Below are 23,558 nucleotides of genomic sequence, written 5' to 3' on the forward strand. Positions count from 1 at the left end.
CTAATAGACTCCATTAAGGGCAAGTAGTGCTTTATAAGAAGACATGTGACCTGCCATGGGTTGGGAAAAGGTTAGCTACAGGTGCAGAATGCAGGCTATTGTCCCCCAACCCGGAAGTATTTTGTGGAGAGTTATTTATTTATATACTTAATATTGATGTGTTTGTTAATTAGTTAGCTGATTAGCTAAGTGAGTGATTCCAGCAGAGGAGAAGGAGTTTGTGTGGTTTCCACATAGAGATTTCTGCAAGAGGAGGGAAGATATGGTTGCAGTGCTGCTGACTCAACTGTATAGAGTTGATGAACAAAGACTCTAACTGAGACTTAGGTGAACTCAATTCAAACTTTTGGAACTCTGAGTTACTTCTCACTGTGTTTTAGTAGGTTTCATTTATTTATGTATAACTGAACATAATGTATGTGAATTACAAAGTAGCCTTGGTATGTAGTAGAAATTTAGCTATTATTGTTTCTTTCTCATTACAAAATTTTGTAAAATTGGTACATAAGAACTAAGTTAGTTTCTTTTGGGACTTGTTTGTGGGGAGGTTGACTCTGTGCAATCCTTGCTGAAAATTCTCAGTGACGGAATTCTGGGTCTGTATGTGCCTTTCAGGGCCGCCTGGGGGAGGAGGGGCAAGTGGGGCAATTTGCCCCAGGCCCTGGGCCCCACAGGGGCCCCCACGAGAGTTTTCAGGGGCCTCCACGAGAGTTTTTGGCGGGTCTTCAGCAGCAGGTCCTTCAGTGCCACCGAACATACCTGGAGCGAGTGAAGGACCCACTGCCAAAGACCTGGAGGTCCTTCTGCTCCAGGTCTTCGGCGGCAATTCGGTGGTGAGGGCTTCTTCCGCTCCAGGTCTTCGGTGGCAGTTTGGCAGTGGGTCCTTCACTCGCTCCGGGACCCATTGCCGAAATGCCCCGAAGACCCGGACTGAAAGGACCCCTACCACTGAAGACCCCAGGCCCCCTGAATCCTCTCAGCGGCCCTGGTGCTTTTCTCCTGGCATTGTGTTGAAGCAGTTAGAGGTGCACTAGAGCAAATTCAAGCACACCCAAAGTTTACACTGCCAAGAAAAAACTAGCTCTTTCTTTCATTTACTTTTCCTAAAGAGACTTTTCAGTGTGTGAGGGTCCACAGCATAAATTAGCACAGCCTGGCTGTCCATGGCCCCAAGGGCCTTTTCTAGCAGCTAGTGATTGCCAATGTGCACAGTGATACCCTAACCATGCCTCTTTGACCCACATACAACCTTGCACTGGACACCGAGTGTGGAGGGAATGGAAGTCACTAAAGCACCTCTACACCACTTAAGGATTTTTTTAGGTAGAGGGTAAGCTCTACTGCTGGCAGAATGGCCCTGCGCTGCTTGCCCAGTATAGGGGCACGATTGGGGCAGTCATTGCCAGCCCATACTCAGTTCAACTCTGGTCCATGGCCACTTCCACAGCTTGGAAGATGCAAAGGTAGCACAGAGTGATCTTTACCCTTTTCTCTTTCCCCATGCCTGCATCTCTGCTGCTCAGAATTAGGGACATAATCCTTGATGATTAATATGACATATTAGACGAACTATGAGCAACAAACAGTATTATATATAGGCAAATATATTGTATTTGTTTCCAGGGATAGTATCTGTATGGAAACACCATGTCCCCATCTCCGCAGATAAAGATGTGTTATGGAAGCCTCTGTGCCTCTAGAAACTATGTAGAAATCAGCATTTATATAAAATACTTTTGAAAGGGATATTTCATTTTATAAATAGCACCAAAATGTATAAAAGAGGCACATTCATCCATTTATTTATGATCGTTTACTCATTTATATTATGTTAACACCCAAAGGCCCTGTCACAAGGTGGACTGGCCCTTTAAGGGAGTGGGGCTTAGCTGCCACCTGTGACTAGATAACTACTTTCCAGCTGATGGGTCAGAGGCCAATGATCAGATACTTGATTCTCAGATAAAAAGTCAACAAGCAGCTCACTTTAGAGTGAACTTCGCAGGGAGAATGTAGGCACCTGTTGCTCACTGTGGGTTGAGGGAAGGGCTTATTTTATCTGTTGAATGTATTGAACTGTTTTGACTGGGAGACATAAAACTCAGTCCTGATGAAAAGGGAGACATCCTGTTGCTATTGAGAATGTTATTGGAGGCACTGGCCAGTGACTTGACCTGCTAGCCTCAATGTGCAAGGATAAATACATAGGAATATACGGTTCATGTCCCAAAGGATTACTGTTTATGGCTCCAGTCCTGCAACTGAATCCCTGCTGGTGGACTGTTATGCTCTGGCAGAGCCTCACTGGAATGCACTACCAGACTCAGGTTAGCCTGATTGAAGTCAGTTTTGGTGGGGGTCCAATGCAAGTGCAAATATCTGCTCATTTTTCCCCTTATCTTAATTTTTGAGTTTTCTATGGTAATTAAGTAAAAGCTAATTAGATAATGAGTAGCATTTTTCAAAGCTAATAGCTTTCAGGTTTGGTAGATAATGGCAGATGACATAAAGCTCTCTGTCAATTCATATATTAGGATTTTGTACTAGCACAAATATCTGAGCACCTTGCACAGCAATTCTGGCCCTTTCACCATTGCATTCCAATAGAATATAATGTTTAATATATTTTTATTTATTATAATGTATTAAATATTTCACCAGTCTTTTACCGGCGTTTTGAAAGTCTGGTAGTGGCAATTGCATAGATACATTGCTGCTATTACCGTAACAGAGTTATTAAACAGCTTTATCATTCTCATACCAATTTACCTCTCCCTGAAAAGTCGGGGAATGACACTCTACCATGACAGTATGACATTGTTACTGAAGCACTGCAATGAAACGTGACAGAAGGAAACAAATTGTAGACGTGACAAGTGAATCTGAATATATGAATAGGCTATCTTTTGTCTAACTTAATTTTTACACTAATTATTTAAACCACTTGGAAGGCAGTTCCTATACATTTTAATTTGAAATCAATTATTTATGTTCAGCCATAGGGTCTTGTTCTGCAGAAAGGAGACTCAGCAGTTGCTAGTCCATGGAATATCTGCAAGCTTTTCTGACTATTCTGTTACATTGGCAGCTCCCAGGTCCACGGTGATTCCCTGTTGGTAGTAGCTGCATTATGGCTAAAAATTGATGAGGTATTATATGGCTACCTAAGTATGTTGTTTTCTCAGGGAAGGAGTCACAGAATCTACCCAGGCTGATTGCCATGTGTTTGGAAAACAAAGGGTCCTCACTAAGTTCCCTCCCATCCAAGATCCAAAAGTGGCATGATGTTTTGACATGCACTAATAATGAAACACGCTAACTAGAATGGAAGGTAGCAGAACTCTTCACATTTTACTGATGTCCATACAGGGGATATATCCTTGATCATACACAATTACTCAGGTGCAGAGAAGAAAGTGGTAATAAATATGGAAAATATGAGCTACATCCAGTCGTATGTTAAAGTCGAAATAGAAAGTAACTGACAAAAGGCTGAGCATATATTAAAAAGGATGGATGGGAACAATGCCATGCCCAGATATGAGAAAAGCAAGTGACAGCTCATCAGATGAGTATTACATATTCACAGTGGGAGATGATAAAAATGATGGCAAAGCACAGATTGAGATTAATGGCAAGTGGCTCTGCAGATTTATTCAGATGTGCCTGTAGCTGTATAGTAGTAAAACACAGACAGTTGATTAAACCTAGTGTCTAAATGTTGCTATTGTCAAAGCTGTAATGCTTTACTTACAGCTCAGACAAGTCATTAACTATATACACTCTATACAGACATATGTAAAATTCTGGGTACCCTTAAAATAAGACCCAGAAATTCTTCATAATAAATAGGTTTGTCCTTAGCATAGACACTTCTTGGGTGTTGCCTGATCTACTGATGATGCATTATTGATCAATTAGAAGTTCCCATTAGTACTCTGTGGTTTGGTAGGGTCCTGCTGCGTGATCAGACCAAGAGCTATTACAAAGACCCTGATGTGCACAGGTGAGACACTCACCCTGAGGAAAGGCCTTTACTTTGGGTTTTAGAGCTGTTTCAGCAATTTGTCAAGTAGCCAATATGGTTATGCTTTTACTAAATGATTCATGAATATTATAGATACCTGGAAAAGTCCTGCAATAAATAAGACACAAGAGTTTAACTGTTGTGGGAGAGAAGCTTTGGGGGAAGAGGTGGGAATTAAAATTGAAGTGATTGCTAGTGCTCAGAATCTGAGAAATCTGTGGCACAGTATAAAACTTCCTAGGGAAGCTCTAACTCCTCAACCTTGTGACAAATCTAATCTAGTTCTAACTCCTCAACCTTGTGACAAATATTGTTGCACTTCTGAGAACACTGGCATGAAGAGTGGTGGGATGGGAGTGAGGAATAACAAGAATACATCATTTGAAGACACTGGCTTAGATGCACACATTTTGGCACACTATACTAGCATAGACACTTCTTGGGTGTTGCCTGATCTACTGATGATGCATTATTGATCAATTAGAAGTCCCCATTAGCAAGATTGTCAGAATCATAGGACTTTGTGTAAAGACGTGGAAGACACAGTAGTTACACCTGAGATGAGTTCAGAGCAGAGGACCTAATAATTAAGTAGATGATTTAGGCCATCTAGCACATTTCATTGCCAGTGCAGGATTTTTCCCTATTGTACATTTCCTAGTGGTTTGTTCTGTCCAGTTTTGAATGGCCATTCAATTGCTTCCACTGGAAGATTATTCAACAGGCTAATAGAGATCAGTCTCAGGAATCTTTTCCCTGATATTCTGCCTAAGTTTTCCCTTTCTTAACGTCACACCTGCCAAGTGCTACATAAAATTCAGTGGCAACTGAACTGAAGGGCAGTTCAATTGGATTGAGTGCAATATTAAGGAAAATGGATGATTTTGTCTTGTTCCCTGGGTAGCATGAAAATGATGTTTCTCACAAACATGAATGGCAGCATCTTCTCTGGTTATAGAAACTGATTTCTTAACATACTCACTTAGGAAATCTTTCTAACAAGTAATTAGGAGGGATTTAGTCAGCCAAATGTACACTATCAATCAAAGTAGATAAACCTGTAAAATAGTGATATTTATTTAAAAGATGAGAAGTTACTGGGGTTGTGAATTAAAGATGTTGGGTCAGCTTCTGAACTCATTTATACCTGTGCAAACACACAGGCTTTGATAAAGTTGCACAGGTGTCCAGTCACTGACCGCAGGGAATTGATATTTTCATGTTGATTTCTGGTGCCTATCTCCACTTCACTCATTGTGTCATCTGCCCTTCCCCCTAAGGGGTGTTTGAGAATGAAGACTCAATGCTGGTCCCATTTAGGCCAGTGAGAGTTTTAGTGACTTCAGTCCTACAATAGGAGAAGGACTGGTCATTTTTGCCATGGGATGGACATTCTGATTTTTGACCAGCTCCAAATATCAGACATGATAAGGAGTGAAGACTTTATGGAAAAATCAAAATGGATTTAATAGTGGAAAGATGGTGGCAATAGGGAACGGGGGACAAAAGAACAGACCAACTAAATTTTTAATAAATAAATGAATAGTTTTGATGCCAAGAATGGGGAGCAGAAGATTAACAATGGGATTCTTTTTAATATTTCAAAAAACTGTTTAGGAAAACAGGGCCTAGTCATATATAATTGTTTCATTATTTTAAAATATTATGAAGGGGAGCCTAGGGGAACGTTTTTTTAAAATAAACAATTTTGTTGAAGCATTTGGGAAGACTGCAGTAGGTTTTTTTTTTATTGATGCAAAAGGGAACCCGAGGGAAAGAATAGCATTTTGTTAATATTTAAAAATGTTGTTTATGGAAATCTGGAGGAGCTTTTGTATGTTTTTTATGATAAAATACTGCATAAATGCTTATAAAAACGATGAGAACAATAATGGATGTTTTTTAAAAAAAGACTGTAGACTAGGTTGTTTTAAAATTTTGTCCAAAAGAATCCTTCAGAATAATAGTTAAAAAATTAATAGCTGTAATAAAAACAACAGTGCACTTTACAAATATTAGGTAATCTTCAGACACCCTTGTTAGGAAGGTACACTATATTTAGGCTTGGAAGAATTTGATTTTTATCTTTGATCATTTTGACAGATATTGATTTATTTTTAATTACTTTATTTATTTCAATAACTTTTCACAGTTGCAGGAAATTATGGGGAGGGTTAGAAAATGGATGAAGTCAGACAAATTTTTATTGACAGAAATCAAGTTTGAAAAAGTTAATGCTTTATAACCATTAAAATGCAAATTGTCAATGTCAGATGTCAAAATATACAAAATATTCTTGAATTAAACTCAGTTCTCAAGTGGCATTTTTCTTACTTTGTCTATCTGTAAATTTTTATTATTATTCATGGAAATATATTTTCATTGGTTTGTGTGTTTGCTTGAACTGTGAAATTGATGTTTGCTGACATTTAATCATTAACATGTAATCCTTTCAAGCCTAATTATCTCACCCCATTTGACACATTAGAGGCGATGAGCTAGAAAGATTAAGGGAAAGAATTTTAACATCCCATGAGGTGCCTAACTCCCAATGGGAATTATTTCAAATTAGAACAAAACCCAAAATCTTCAAAATTTTCTGTGGAGAAAAACTTGATCAAAACATTTTATTTTGAATTTTACTCTTTTTTTAAAACCCCATTATAATATACTACAAAATAAAGAATTTCAAAACAAAGTCATTTCAAAATGGAAAAATGGAAATGCTTTGTTCCAAATATGTCAAAAATTGCCAGGTATTCAACTGTGCCAACCCATAAGCAATGCTTGTAAGTCTCACCAAATAACAACAATAAGAATATTTCCAAGAAACTAAGGCATAAGTTTTCCAGAGTTCCTCTGTTTTTGGGTGCCCAAAATACCTGTGGATTTATTTTTCAGAGACTGAGCAGCTGCAGATCCAATTGACTTGAACTGGAGGTCGAGATGGTCAGTTCCTGTGCAGATCAGACCTTCCAGGGTTGTTGTCTAGATATGCTGGAGAAAGGACAGAAGACACTGGATATAGTTTAATTAGGCTGCAACTTTATTCCTAAATGTCAGGGAATACCCAGCAGATCAATTTGTACAGTGAAGGTAATTCCAGAACTATTTACATATACCCAGAGGCCTCCCCCTTTACTTATTCTAGTCCCCAGCCAGATCACCACCCCACCCCTGAATGTAGGCTAAGGGGGGCTATAAATAAGTGGTGTGTTGGCTCCCTGCCATACCAATCATAGGAGTCCTGAGCCCCCATTTCCATTCCTTTAAAGAATACCTCCTTTAATCCTTTGCCAATCCTTTTATCTGATCACCATATCCCTCCACTACGGAGTACCTGCACTGGACATTTGCCACTCACTTACAAAAGGAGTTGTGACATCCTAGCCTAACCCCTGTTTCATGTCCACCAACTAAGCCCTCAACCTGCTGTGGGGAAGGCAACCCCCTACTCCCATTCCTACCTGGCAGTGAGGGGGAAAAAAATTCTTCCCACCCCCTGAGAAAGGAGTGACTAGCATAATGCCCACAGTGGGAGCATGGTCAAACCTGGTATTTAATTACATCCATGGATGGTGCTGCTCCACCTGGTCCAGGTAAAAGAGGACTTTTTTTTGTACTGGAGTGGATCTAAATGGCTTCCTTTCTCTTCCAGTCACCTAAGGCAGGGAATGGGTCGACATCCCCATGCTGACCTGGTTTGAAGCTGGCGCAGAAAGTCACTCTTGGGCTATCTAGCCCATAAAGGTGCCACACACCTTTTCCTACAAAGTCAGACAATGGCCCCCGCTGCTTCATGGATAGTGAGGTCATTCTTAGGTGTACTGCAACCACTTTATGCTGGTTCTTCAAAGAAACCTCAGGACCTCTCCTAAGGAAGCCTCCTTCACTGGGGATTCTTTCTAAGCAGGTGATGCCCACACTCCCACCCCCTATAACTGTCACTATTTCTTGGCATAAAGAAGAGTGTGGTTCTGGTTATTCTACAATGGTGCAACAGCCACAGGGGCTGTTGAAGCCACAAATCAAGTCAGCACCACTATAAGGATTAGTGTATCTCTACATGTTTTAAATTAGGCCACCCAAAAATTGAAAAACTTAGAATTAGAAAAAGTTGTATTTAAATTCACTGCCGGTTGATCATCAATTAATGAAGAGTGAATTAAAATTGGATAAGCAGTTTGTGAGTGTTTCAAATTAATTAAAACTCTTGGTGATTTAGTAAAGAAGCTGGTCTATGTTGTCCAGTTGGATATACACTAGGATTCAGTTAGCTACTTGGTTAATTTAATCCAAATATATTCTTATGCCATTTCACTGATTGAGCATTTATGCATGCTTGATTACTTTTTTTTTAGAAGATCCTATAACAGAATAAAAGTAAATAGAATTTTGAAAGGTGTTACATTATTTTTTAAATTAAAATGCAAATTTAATTTTATAAACAGCACTGTAGTTATGACTCTTTCCCTCACCATAAAGAATCTCATAAGCAAAGACTTTGATCCATGAGTAGACTAGATATCAAGCTGAGGCTAAATTACAGTAAAACTTCATCTCTGCATGAAACAATTATGCTGACGTCTAAAAACAAACCTGCAAGTGTTTCACAAAAACATGAACAACTATTTAGTAAAATTTTTCATCCAAGGTTTACTTTTTCAATAAAATAATATAAACAAAATGTCTCTTATTCAGTTTGCAATGGTGGTGTAGCCATGTTGGGCCCAGGATATTAGAGAGACAAGGTGGGTGAGGCAATATCTTGTATTGGACCAACATCTGTTGTTAAATGAGACAAGCTTTCGAGCTCTGTGTGGCTTGAAAGCTTGTCTCATTCAACGCAGAAGTTGATCCAATAAAAGATATTGCCTCACCCACCTTGTCTCTCTCTATATTTCAGCCACTTCAGTGAAATTTCCTGTCTTGTTCTTGATGTTACATTTCTTTATATTACATCCTTTCCTTCTTCAGTTTCTTTACTGAATTCTCAGCTTGCTTTCTCCAAAGATCTTCTGCCTATGTCTTTTCCTCTGTGGAAAAGAAGGTGAGGCAGTTACCTGTGCTGTGAGCTTCCTTCAGTAGGATTACTCCTTAAAAAACCACAGTGATGCTCTACGGCAATGGTCCAAAACCATGCGGCCAAGATTTTCTGAGCTAAAGACTGATCTGGGGGTGGGGTGGAGGCTCAGTTTTTAAATGACCACCTTGACATATGAAAGGACCCAGTTTTCAGAAAATGCTGAGCACTTATCCTCCAAAAATCATTCCCCATTAAGAGGGTCTCAAGTTAAGAATTCAAAATCTAGGCCTCCACAATTGCTAAGCACTGTTGAAAATCTTAGCCAACAGTAACTGTATTGTGAATTGTAGTGTTGTGATCATTATGGAGAATTGGGAATTTTTGTTTTGTTTTTCATGATTTTTCTCCTGTTTTTAAGTATCAGCATAAGTTGTTGGTTTTCAGCCAACAGAGCAGAACATGCTATTGACATTAACTCATTACTGACACACATTGTTGTGTTTTGTCAAATTCAGCACAATTTCTGATTGTTCACAGGAGCTTTTCTGTTCCTTTTTTATTAATTCTGTATAATTTTACAGTTATCTTTGTATGTTTTCTCAAATTCCCTTAAACTGTATGATGAGCTATTACAGGTCTGGGAAATACACTGTAGGTATTAAGTCTCTGTTTGAAGGTTATTGCTCTTTGGGTTTCAGTTTTGAATTCTTCTTATGTGGGAAAACATAGCAAGAAAATACTGGTACATTCATATTATTATAAAGCAAGAGGGGATAATTGTCTAAGAGGTGAGGTTTTTTTTAAACAAAAATGTTGATTCAGCATTTTAAAATATTTTGTATAATTTTAAAATATTACATCAATGTAACCAGTGAAGAAACAAGACACCTGAATAGTCATATCAGGAGGGAATCTTTTAAATGTTTTTAATGGAAAAATATCCAAAAACATCTTGGGTGGAAAAATAAGAATGTAATAATCTCAGATGTACAATTCTCAAATTGTGGTGTGTGTGTGTGTAATATAAAGTCTTATATATGATTATATAGTAAAATTATATATTGTGTGTGTGTGTATATATATATATATATATATATATATAAACATTCTATATTTCTATACATAAATCCTGTGTTCTATAGGAGCTCACACTAGATTACCACAACAGTTCCTTTTGGCTTTAAAATCTATGAATCTATATTAATTTGAAAGACAAAAGAAACTCAATTGACAGTCATCAGAGTAAAAGAAAATATTGCTTCTGATCTTTGCATAGCCTTAGCTTTGCTGGGAAGAAGACTGAAGCAGAAAAACCTCAGGCAACAAAACTCAGCGCTGAGCAAAATAATTTCTTCTGTCTGACTTCAGTGGCCCTTGAGGAATGTAAGAATTTTCCTGTTATTAAATAAAGGTTTCCTTTCCTCTCTCATGCATGAACCACATTACATGTTCCCAAACACAAAGGGCTAGAGACTCTCAGACTTCACTCAGCTGTGTGGAGGAGTAAGCGGAGAGTAAGGCCCTCTTGTACTCCCTGATCAGATTATGGCTGTAGCTGCAGAGTGCTGGGGAGAGCAAAGTACTCCCAGATGCAAGCAGGAGGGCAGATGAGGGGCTAGAGCAGTGGTCCCCAACCTTTTTGTGGCCACTAGCACATTCATGTTTTCAGAAGAGTTTGGTGGGCGCCAACAATTACTCACATACAGGGCCGGCTCCAGGCACCAGTGGAGCAAGCACGTGCCTGGGGCAGCACATGCTACGGAGTGGCATTCTGCAGAGTCAGAGCATTTTTTTTTGTTTTGTTTTTTGTTTTTTGGGTTTTTTTGGTGCCAGTTCTGGGCAGTGCAGAGAGAAGCTGGGAGGACAGAGAAAACCGGCGCCCGCAGCCTGCAGCCCCGGAGTTCTCTGTCCCTGGCAGGCGTGAGGCTGCAGCTTCTCTCCCCTGCTGGGCACTAGGCGGGCGCACATAAAGGTCCCGGCAGGCGCCATGGTGCCCGTGGGCACCATGTTGGGGACCACTGGGCTAGAGGGTAGCATAGTATGGAAGGAACGGTTCACAAAAGGGGCAAAGAGAGGGACTTTGTCTGCCTTCAGAGCAGGGAGTAAATCGAGTCGCAATTAGAGCAGGTTGAAAATTTTCAAAATTAGAAAGTTTTTACCCCCAAAGAGACAACATTGTCCTGTTTTGACTAGTTCTCATCAGCGTCAGTTCTTTGGTATGACCAGGGGCAGAGCACCTGCAAGCCATCCCTTACATAAGGGAAACTGTAAAGTTCCAACCAAGCCAAGGGATGTTATTGCAACAATCTGTGCCAGAGAGAGAAAGAAATATATCATGATTTATCATCCTTTTCCTCAGTACACTTAAAAAAACCCTTTGGTATCCAAAGGGGAGAGTGAAAATCTTTCAGAGAGTTTAACGATAAAGTAGGAGTATCAGCAAATTCATCCACTACAGATATTATGGATGTCTGAGGCATTGTGAAACATTCTTATCTTTCATTAATTTTGTATGTTAAAGATTTTCTTATGTCTTCAGTAACCATTTTGATGTATGGCTCTCCTAATTCCAAGATCATTATTTTTTCCTATTTCAAATGAAATTCTTTCAGTCATCTGTTTTGTTCTAGGTCTCAGAAACTATAGACCTAGCAGTTTCTTTTATTTGATGTAGAAATCTTATCCTGGTAACCAAACACCTTCTAGATACCGATTCAGAAAAGTACTTACACACATGTTTAGTTTAAAGTTAATGGGGCTTAAGTGTTGTACTGAATAGGGATGAACCTAAGCATGTGTTGCTGAACTGGGGCCTTTACATCTTAACAACAAACAGGGATTAGGGCAGGCACTGTAGGGCAATGTATGATCAGCTAGTACTTTTTCTAGCTGCTGTGGCAGGTTCTGTCATGAATTGATTGAAGGAGTGTACATTTGCCTTTGCTTTGGAGGCATCGTGACTGAGGGAACTGGAATTGTTTAGTCTGCAGAAGAGAAGAATGAGGGGGGATTTGATAGCTGCTTTCAACTACCTGAAAGGGGGTTCCAAAGAGGATGGATCTAGACTGTTCTCAGTGGTACCTGATGACAGAACAAGGAGTAATGGTCTCAAGTTGCAGTGGGGAAGGTTTAGGTTGGATATTAGGAAAAACTTTTTCACTAGGAGGTTGGTGAAGCACTGGAATGGATTACCTAGGAAAGTGGTGGAATATCCTTCCTTAGAGGTTTTTAAGGTCAGGCTTGACAAAGCCCTGGCTCGGATGATTTAATTGGGAATTGGTCCTGCTTTGAGCAGGGGGTTGGACTAGATGACCTCCTGAGATCCCTTCCAACCCTGATATTCTATGATTCAGCAGGGCACCTAAGCACATAAACCAATAAGAAAATAATTTAGTTAGATGTTCAAAATCAAACAAAGTGGTAAAATACAAGTCCCAAGATGGACTGTTCATGAACAAGTTAGAGAGATGTATACATCCAGATATTATAGTAACTTTGGAAGCTAATATAGTTAAAAAACAGAATATTTAAAAAAAATGAATACAGAAGAAAGAAAAAGTTCAAAAGTAAGTGGCTCAGCAGATCTAAGATCACAACTTAGACAGTAGAGCAGGAGTTTGTCTCCTACATTCTCTGAATAGGGTTGACAGCTTTCTAATCACACTCTTCCCCATCCTCACTCACTTTCACCAGGCTGGGGCAAGGGGTTGGGTTGGGGTGGGGGGGGGAAGGGTGGGGGTGAAGGCTTGGAGTGGGGCTGGGAATGAGGGATTGGAGATGCAGGAGGGGAATCTGGGCTGGGGTACAGGGGGCGAGGGCTCCAGCTGTAGTTGGGGCTGGGAACGAGAGGTTTAGGGTGTGCGAGGGGGCTCCAGACTGGGCCAGGGGGTTGGAGTGTGGAGTCCTGGCCATGCTTACTGCAGCTCTGAGGAAGTGGCCACAAGGTCCCTGCAGCCTCTAGTCACATGGGTAGCCAGGCAGCTCTGCACGGTGTACCACCTCCTGCACCACCTCTCTGAAGGTACCGCTCCCTGCAGCTCCCATTGGTTGTGGTTCCAGGCCAATGGGAGCTGCAGAACCGGTACTTGGGGGTGAGGGCAGCATGTGGAGCTTCCCAGTCCCTGGCCACCCCAGCACCTAGGGGCTGCAGAGACCTGAAGACTGCTTCTGGGAGCCACATGGAGCCAGGGCAGGCAGAAAGCCTGCCTTAGCCCCAAGCCCCTCCTGCACTGCCCACCAAACTTTTAATGGCCTGCTCGGCGGTGCCGACCGGAACCGCTAGGGTCCCTTTTCAACTGGGCATTCTGGTCAAAAACCAGACACCTGGCAACCCTATCTCTGAATGTTCTTTGGTATGATGAATAGGGCTAATAGTTTTAGAGGCAGCAGGTCTTAGGGCTTGTCTACACCATGCAGTTTTTAGCGACAAGGCTGTGTCGACACAGCCTTGTTGCTAAAAGTCAGCGTGTGCAAACTCTTTTTCGGCACTTTTGCCGACAAAATGCTTCCAACCCCACAAGCGGTGTTAGCTTTGTCGGCAGGAGAGTGCTCCTGCTGACAAAGCTGCATTCACACTGCCACTTGTGTCGGCAAACCTTTTGTCTTTCACAGTTTGTTTGTTTTTTTTAAAGTACCCGCAAAAGACAAAAGTTTTGTCAACAACTTCGCAGTATAGACAAGCCATTATATACACATCTCCTTTTCCTCTCACTGCTCAGCAGCCAGAGGAGGTCTGGCCCCCAGGCCTCAGTTTTGGTAACAGCAGTTGTGGTGATCTCTGATTAAAATATGACCATATAGATCATTGTTGCAACCACTATTATATATTTGCAGCAAATATTGTGCAAAGGCTGTTGAGTAGGATGTCTATAAAAAGGTTATGATTATGCTATTTGTTTGCATGTATCATGTTTGTATTTAAAGTTTATAAGTATTGGCTCTATACCTAGATTTCAAATGTTGGCTCCTGGGGTAATGCCCACGAAGTAATCAGCCAGTTATGCCGTGTAAGATATCTGCAAAAAATTATAATTTGGTAGATATTATCTTGTTTATATGTTTGTATTGCCTTTGTATTATGAACTATAGATTTGTATGTCTGTATTTCAAACTTGTGCTATGCTTCTGGGTGACACCCGCAGACAGTTTGGCATCAGCACTGCCTAGCCTGCTTGATGGCCCATTAAGGACCATCAGCTATACAACTGACCCATTGAGAGAAGGCAGATACACCTTATGACTCAGCAAAGCATGCAGGGAAATGCCTGTGGAGAGAACTCTAAGTCTTCCAAGCCATGTGCTGGGCAGCTTGTGTTTGAAACAAAGGAAGCACAGGCCGCATATCAAGAGACTATAAAAGGCAGCTTCTCCATTTTGTCTTCAGTCCTGCTTCTTACCTCTGGAGGAACTTTGCTACAAACTAAAGCTCTGAACAATGGACTGAATGACCCATCCAGGCTGTGGATGTATTCCAGAGACTTGGCTTAAGACAGCAGTTTATCCCATCACCGCTATAAGCTTGAGCCAAGAACTTTTCCATTACTGTATGTACACCTCTACCTCGATATAACGTTGTCCTCAGGAGCCAAAAAATCTTACCGCATTATAGGCGAAACTGCATTATATTGAACTTGATTTGATCCGCCAGAATGTGCAGCCTCACCCCCCCCCCCGGAGTGCTGCTTTACCGTGTTATATCTGAATTCATGTTATGTCAGGTGGTGGTATAACAGGGTAGAGGTGTAATTGATTCCTTTAACCAATTTTAACTCTCAGCTTTCTTTCTTTTTATAGATAAACCTTTAGAATTTAGTTAATAAGAATTGGCTGTAGCGTGTATTAGGTAAGATCTGAAACATTAGTTAACCTGGAAGGTAATATATCTGATCCTTTGGGATTACTAGAACCTTTTCTTTCGTATGATGAAATAAGATTTACAGAGTTTTTCATCATATTTGACATGGGTGCCTGGATGGAGACCTGGGGCTGGATCACTTTAAGGGAACTGTATTGTTTGGACTTCTGAGTAACCAGTAAGGTAATAAAGAAGCTGTTTTATGCTGGCTTGGTAAATCTAAGTATTGGAATATCCACCAGCTTTATGGGGATAGTCTGCCCCATTCTTTGCAGTTCACCCTAACTGAGTGACCACAGCTGGCTCCCCATGAGGACCTGTCACAGCAGTCAATAGAGAATTTCCAATATCCTGCATAAGGAAATGCCAGAGCCTTTCTATACAACAGCTACCGGTCTGGATACACTCAGGATTTTATCTTACGACTTCAGGTAAGTCACCATGAGGTTTTGATGGGATGTTCTACTGTAGGATAATGAAAGGAAACAAATGAATCCAACAAATCAGATTTCAGTGTGTGTGTGTGTGTGTGTGTGTAAGGTAAACAGAAGATAAGTAAGGGTCAAAACAAATTCTAGAGATTCAATAACGTTGTACTTTGAAAAGCTAAGTGGCAATTTCTGTTGCATTACTATTAACATTTGAAATTAATATGTAGGAATTTCTAGGAGACAGTGATACACATCACACCTAACAAACCAGGAGAAATTTTTGGAAAGAGAAAATGGAAAAATGTTACAAGTTTTTAGTCAAAATGAAGACTGCCCTCCTAAAGAGAAGGAGTTGACAGGAATGCTCTTATGCAACAAGTTGTGTACTGCAAGTTCCAGCATTTGTGAAGTTATAAGAATGTTAATAGATACTTTTACTTACTTATCAGTACTATATTCTCCCTAAAATTATATATAGTTTGTTTTTTAAATGTTCCCCAGATTGTGTGAAATGTGTTGAAATGGAAATATTGAAAAACCTGTTCCCCTAGTTTGGTGACACTTCAGCGAGAATACAATGGTTCTGAGCTTGTTGTCATGTATATAGACATCACATTTTCATTCTCATTTGCCTTTCTTGTGAGCACATTCTTGTTTGTATGCTCTTGTAAGGAGGCAGGGTACTGAAATTAATAAGATTTGTGGCCTCTGAGTGAGCACCTTTGTAGCTGGCATTGCAAGGTATTTATGTGCCAGATATGCTAAACATTCATATGCCTCTTCATGCTTTGACCACCATTCCAGAGGCCATGCTTCCATGTTGATGATGCTTGTTTAAAAAAAAAAAGTGTTAATTAAATTTGTGACTGAACTCTTTGGAGGAGAATTGTATGTCTCCTGCTCTGTGGTTTTACCCACATTCTGCCATATATTTTGTGTTACAGTAGTCTCAGATGACCCAGCATATGTTGTTTGATTTAAAAATACTTTCACTGCAGATTTGACAAAACAAAAAGTAGATTCCAATATCTGATTTCCGACAATAGCTACAGCACTCAGTTCAAGGTTTAAGAATCTGAAGTACCTTCCAAAATCTGAGAGGGATGAGGTGTGGAGCATGCTTTCAGAAGTCTTAAAATAGCAACACTCTGAGGCAGAAACTACAGAACCTGAACCACCAAAATAGAAAATCAACCTTCTGTTGGTGGCATCTGACGCAGATGATGAAAATGAACATGTGTCGGTCTGCATTGCTTTGGATTGTTGTTGAGCAGAATCCATCATCAGCATGGACACTCATCCTCTGTAATGGTGGATGAAGCATGAAGGGACATATGAATCTTTAGCGCATCTGGAATGTAAATATCTTGCGACACTGACTGCAAAAATGCCATGCAAATGCCTGTTCTCACTTTCAGGTGACATAGTAAACAAGAAGCAGACAGCATTATCTCCTGCAAATGTAAACAAACTTGTTTGTTTGAGCGATTGGCTGACCAAGAAGTAGGAAATTTTACATTGTTTTGTTATGGAGTTCAGTTATGTAACAACAACAAAAAAATCTAGGTTTGTAAATTGCACTTTCATGATAATGAGTGCTAGTATGAGGAATTGAAAAATACTATTTCTTTTGTTTTATACTGAAAATATTTGTAAACAAAAGTAATATAAAGTGAGCACTCTACACTTTGAATTCTATGTTGTAATTGAACTCAATATATTTGAAAATGTAGAAAATATCCAAAAATATTTAAATAAATTGTATTCTATTATTTAACAGCACAGTTAATTGTGTGATTAATCACGATTATTTTTTTAATCGCTTGACACATCTTGAATAAGAGAATAATAAAACAGCAGCTCTGATTCTCTTTATCAAGGTTAACTGGAACTTGGAAGTTTAAAATAGCGATTTCTTTGGCAAGAGTGCAGATACAAGCTCATCTAGAAGGAGATCTTATGTGTATGAGGGGATAGCTAAATTATTCAAACATAAATGTATCAGAGGCTATAGGAATTGACAGACCGAATCAGACCCAAGATTTGTTTAGTCCCAGTATCTTATTTCCAAGAGTGGCCATCATTAGAGGCTTCAGAGAAAGGTGCACTAATCCACCTAATTGCTAGTAGAGATTGGTTAAAACCCTGAAGCATGCGGTTTAATATCCTTTCCAACATTTATTAGCATTAACTTATATAACTCTGGATATTCTTGTTATCCATGGAAGTATCCAATCCCTTTCTGAATCTTACTAATTTCTTGGCCTCAATGAAATCTTGAAGCAGTAGGTTCCACAGTGTAATTCCAAACTGAAGAAAAGTATTTTCTTTTATTGGTTTTCAATTTGCTGCCATTTAATTTCATTGAATTGTTCTTGTGTTTGAGAGAGAGAAAACAGAAGCTTTTTTAATCTATGTTCTTTGTACCTTTCATTATTTTATTATCAATCATTTCTTGCACTTAATATTCTTGATTTAAGAGGCCTAATTCTGAAAGTCACCAAAGCCTCAAAAAATGTCGATTAGTATCTCCACTAATTAAGAATGGGGTGCAGAGAGGACAGATCAGAGTCTTTCTACCTCTGATGTGAACTGGTAAGGGTTTAGCTGGCTGTTAGTATTTCTGAATACCTGCATTGAATTTGGCAATGGAATATGTGCCTCTTTATTAGATTCCTGCTGCAGCATTAATCACTATCCAGGCCCTGTTTTCATTTTCAACACTGTTTGTGCTTTTGAGTAGAGTGCATTGATATTGGCAAGATCCTGGAGGATGCAAACAGACACTGTTGATTGGTCCTATCCTTGTAGGTGCTGATACTCCTCAGCAGACAGGACTAGCACTACAGTAAAAGTTTATTTAGGACCAGATTGTTACCTTTGCTCAGGTTGCATATTAACTTAAATGGGGCCACTCACAGAACGAAGTATTCCACTTGTGTAAGGGTACAAGAATCCTGCCGCTGTAATTTTAATGGTTATTTTGTTTATCTGTTCTAGAAGACAAGCTGGGATGTAAATAGGAATTTAGAGCAGAAATATCTGAGTTTTTTCAAAGAAGCCTAAGAGTTAGGTGTCCAATTCCCTAATTGGGATGAATTAGAACACCAAACACCCCTGGGTCCTTTGCAGATCCCATCTTTTAGCTTTTATTTACATTTTAAAACAGCACAATTTTTCCCAGTGTAGTCAAATTCTAAGATTTTTCTTAATTAAATCTCAATGGATTTTTAACAAAACTCTTACATTTATTTATTTAGTTATATTTAAAAAAATAAAGGCAGTTATCCAAGGCTCTAGGTCCCCTAATATAATTAATTATACAAGTAAATTAAATCTCAAAAGTATTCAAATAATCAATTCCTCTGGAACTCTTTCAGAATGTTTTCTTTTCTGAGGAGACTTTTCCTTTTCCTTTTATGGTCATGAGCCCATTAGTTATCTGGGCAGGACCTCCTGATATCTTGATTCAAGCCCTCTCTCACAAGCCTCAGTCCTCTGAGTTATGCTTCACTGGCTGCTCATCTGTCTCTTCCACTCCTTTCTGACAACTGGAACATGTATACGCTCACCATTTCTCAGGAACAGCTTGACCACATCATCACACAGGGTATCACATGACAACTGCGTTGCTATTCCTCACTTTAAACCATGATTCAACATGACATTGTTGGCCCAGTCCTCATACCTTTCTGAACACTTCAGTGCAAGTTAAGAATTCACCATACTAGCATTCAACACTGCTTTCTAAACCCAGGCACCAACAAGGCTAGGCTATGCCTTGTCCCCGGCTAAATCCCTGGAGTTTCCTCTCACCTCCTGGTCCATAGTACTATCTAATTCCTTTCCTCTTCCTGCTCAAATGCATGGCCCCCTGGTTATCTCATTTGAAAGCATGTTGTTTGGCTGAGAGGAAAATTGTTGCATTCTGGTTGGCTGGTTCAAGAAGTGACCAGGCAGTCCATCTGTCCTGAAGTTGTCATCCATGCCAACAAGATCCTTTGTGGCTCAAGATACTGCAAAAACTTTAGGCTGGATGCCTTACATCTCGTATGTCAGTGTCCTCACTGTATCAGGTATGATTTGGAAGAAGAGTCTGGAATTATGAGCTCCCCCCCCCCACACACACACTTGAAAAGCCAAATTTTAGGCAGCTTATTACTATAGATTAAATTTCCTCAGGTTTCATCTAAGAACATGCATCTACCCCAGCAATCGCACACATAGTAGCTATTTCACTGGCCTAAAGTACTCAGAAAAGAAAAACTCCATTAGTGATAAACTACATGCAGAAAACAGGATTTAGTAAATATGCTGTAAGCAAAGAGCTTTCCAAAGAACTGAACTCAATCTCTTTTTACAAATAAGCTTCAAAAATATATACCCCAAAGGGTAGATTGACAGATCAGTTAGGCAATATGTTATCACAGGAGTTTAAAACCTTTTAAAGAATTCCATTTTCAGAATACGGTAGAATGCTCAATACATTACCACAACGGAAAGGCTGCAGTTAAAAATCACGAAGGGTTAGGAAATGTGAAAGTAAAGGTTGTAACAGGAATATCATTTTGTTGTATATCCAGTGAGGCTTAAAGAGGGTTGTTTTTCACCCAATAGGTAGCCTCTGGGGAAAGAAAGAAAGATGTCTTTTACAAATAGAGTTTACAAATACTTTACTCTCAACAAGTATGCTGCATATGTGTTTCCTCTGAACATGTATGTTTAAACAATAACTAAGGCTGTAGTTTAAATTTAATGTGGAGACTATATTCAGCATCCCTTGAAGTCTTGTGTACTTTCCTTATCAGGACACTGAGATTTTGAGACAAAACTTGTAAATTAGCCAGGGCCAAAGTTATAATAATATGAAAATATCTTGGATTTAAAGACAGTGAATATGGAATGAATGGTCAACTTCCAAACTATCCCATGCATTACAGGACTTAATCAGCTCACTCATGTTAAATTAAAGCATAGTAAGTTACACTACATTTCTTTTCCTAGTGGAATGTGGGTGTTTCTCAACCAGAAACAATGTGGGCGAAAACGCTAAGAACAAACCCACCATAAGGCCCCGTCCTGCGGTCTTTATTCATGTGAGTAGTCTGAGTGAGGTTAGCAAGTACTTTGGGATAGGTCCTTCTAGTTTTGCTTTCCTTGTGAACACTTACATGAGAGGGCTGGGTGGGGAGGGAAGGTAGGCAAGGGCAAAATGAATTGGAGAGGAAATCCCTACAGCCCAAATTCAAAATCCTACCTAGATTTCAAAGTGGATAATGAGAAATGGCAGAACCGGCACATCTGTGAATCTTTTAATACACTATTTCAATGCTTCCAACAAACCTGGATATTTTGAGAAGCACAGAAGCAGGAAGTTAAGAGTGCTCTGTGGTAAAACAGATTACTGAAGAAAGCTGCAGTGTGCCAATGCACAAAGAAACTGCACTCAATTGAAAGACGAACGTGCAAAACCCATTCATTTCCTTTTTCCTGTTGTAGCATTTACATATTACTTTTATGTCTCAAGTGAGAAAAGTGTAGATATTAATGCAGTCTTTTATGTCACATGGGGTGCTCTTGGATATAGCATGTGCTACAAGCTTCCAACAGCCTATTTTATATCAACCCTTCGCTGGCAAGCCAATAACAACAGAATGACCTACTGATCTTGTATCATGTGACATGCTGTCAAAATGCAGGTCGTGATCATAAAGATATAAAGACAGGAAACAGTCCTGGGATTTCCATAAAGACAAGTAGCAATAAAGTATGAGCTGCCCACAGATATATGACTTTGATCCCTTAGATGTTCAGCTCCTGGTCATTATATCACCTCTGAAATATGGATTCTTTTTTCTTTAGTCCACAATACTTGGTAATTTAATCACTGAAAATCAAAACTTATTTCAAGAGATTTAAAAATTATTGTCCCCTTTGTAACTGGCAAAAGGCCAATCCCATATGAGCACATTAAAAAATAAATGTGTAGGAGATGATAATTGCAAACTGGTTAAATAAGCTCCCCAGTTGAGGTGTTTGTTTAGCTCATGAACATGGTTATCACCAAATGTATGAAACTACCTATATATCACATTACTGAAATGTCTAATGTTTAAGGGCTAGATTGTGACTTTAGGCACATTCTTTAGCACAGTGAAGTATGTAAAAATGAACCAAGCAGGCATAGCGCTGGGAGGTGCTGTGCCTCAGAGACGTGCTTTGGAGTCACAAATCCTCCCCTTCAGCCTCCTTGCTCCAGGCAACAAGTGGTAATTTTCTGTTAGCCTATATCAGCAGTAAATTTCACTTCCACCTCATACCAGCTCAACTTCACTGGCTTTGCCCACCTCCTGTCCAGCTGCTTCTGGGGAGCAGTAAGCAAGCATGTAGCTCTGCTTACTCTTGTATACCCAGACCCATAATCTGGGTAGGCTGCAGCGGGGTTCTTAGTCCTTGATGCAGGCACATACGCTGACACAACTAGCGCTACATAAGTTTGAGTCATAATTGGCCTGATGAGGGGGCAGTACAAGGTGGGCAGCAAAGTGTAATGAATCCTAGGTTTAGAAGAAGTAGAAGAGAAGGAATATGTTAGGGAAAAGGCAGGAAATCACAGAACACCACAATACAGCAAGAACAACACAGAAAATGGGGAGGGAAGGAAAAGAAATGGGCTCAGGGGGAAGAAGGGTGGAAAACAGGGGAAAAGAACATGGAAGAAATTAGAAAGAGAAGCTCTTCAGGGAGAAGACTGTTGTTTTGTTGTCTTTGTACAGCGATTAGCACAATGTGATCCTGGTCCACACTGAGGGCTTCTAGGTACTATGATAATACAAAAAAATAATAATGAAAGAAGAAGAGAAATAGAGATGGGTAGGAAGAGAGAGGAGAAAATATGCTGGAAATAAAATATGTTTAGTTGGAGGGAGAGGGGGAGGAAGAAGTATGACAAGACCTAAAGAAAAAGAACAAGAAGAGTAAATGAAAATGATGGAGGAGAGAGGGCCTCAGAGTTTGTTGAGGTGTGTTACCTTGAATCTTTTCCAGGTTTATCAGAAAATATTAATAAACCATTCAGAGCATCTGCTTCTGCCATGTTGACTTCTCAATCAACTTTCCTTTTGCATCTTCAAACCCTCATCTTTCATTTTTTCCTGATTCCTAAATTTAGTTTGTATCGATGCTGAAGGTGTCTTTGGAGTATTCAACACCCTTGAAAAACTTTTCCTGTCAGGCAATGTCATACATGACATTACCCGTTATATTTTAAAATGTTGACACAAAATTCTCTAGTGTCTGTTTAGATGATGTAATTGAATTAATTACTAATAGCAAACTGCCCATAAGAGAGGAGAAGAGTAACAAATGTCAAGACTTTGCCAGAAGACAATAGGATAGCACTGGGAAAAAATGAGTTTGCATTATGCCATTGGCCAAATTGTGGATAAGCTGGATGTTTCGCATCAAATTTATTTTATTTATCTTAGAAACAGGAAAAGTACTTCTGGTGAGTGAGCTACAGATGACAGATAAAAGTCCTGCAGTCTTTAATGATAAAGCATGGCCATACTATGGAGATATAAGAGACTATAGAAAATTGGCAATCGTAAAGAATCCCATATGTTTCTCGTTTGAGTCTCTTCTTTTTTTAAACAGTACTTGGCAGGATAGCAAATTAGAAGTTCCATTTGGAATACGTGATAGTATCGCTCCATCAACTATTTGGCGGGTCCAGAAGTTCAAAGTTCAATATCATTGAGCTTCTTTGAAGACACAGACAGAGTATGTCTATATTGCAATCAAACACCCACAACTGACCCAGGTAAGCTGAATCAGGCTTGCAGGACTCAGGCTGCGGGGCTATAGAATTGCAGTGTAGACATTGGGGCTCTAGCTGGACCCTGGGCTCTGAGACTCTCCCTCTGACTGGAGCCCGGATGTCTACACTGTGATTTTATATTCCTGTGAGTCTGAGTCAGCTGATATGGGCCAGGCACGGGTGTTTGACTGGAGTGTAGACATATCCATATGCTGCTTTCTGTGATGAAGTGCACTAGCTGTTAGGGTCCTGAGAAGGCCCCTAGGCACTCAGACTAGGACCATTCAAGAAGAGCCAGACTCAAAACCACTTCCCTATCCAGTGCTGTCGAGGTAGCTGGAGCTCACTAGCAAATCAGGCCCAGTTGCTATATAGACCAAGAAAGCAGAGAAAGGAAGAAA

The sequence above is a fragment of the Mauremys reevesii genome, linkage group 2 (genome assembly GCF_016161935.1).
Source record: "Mauremys reevesii isolate NIE-2019 linkage group 2, ASM1616193v1, whole genome shotgun sequence".
NCBI lineage: Eukaryota > Metazoa > Chordata > Testudines > Geoemydidae > Mauremys > Mauremys reevesii.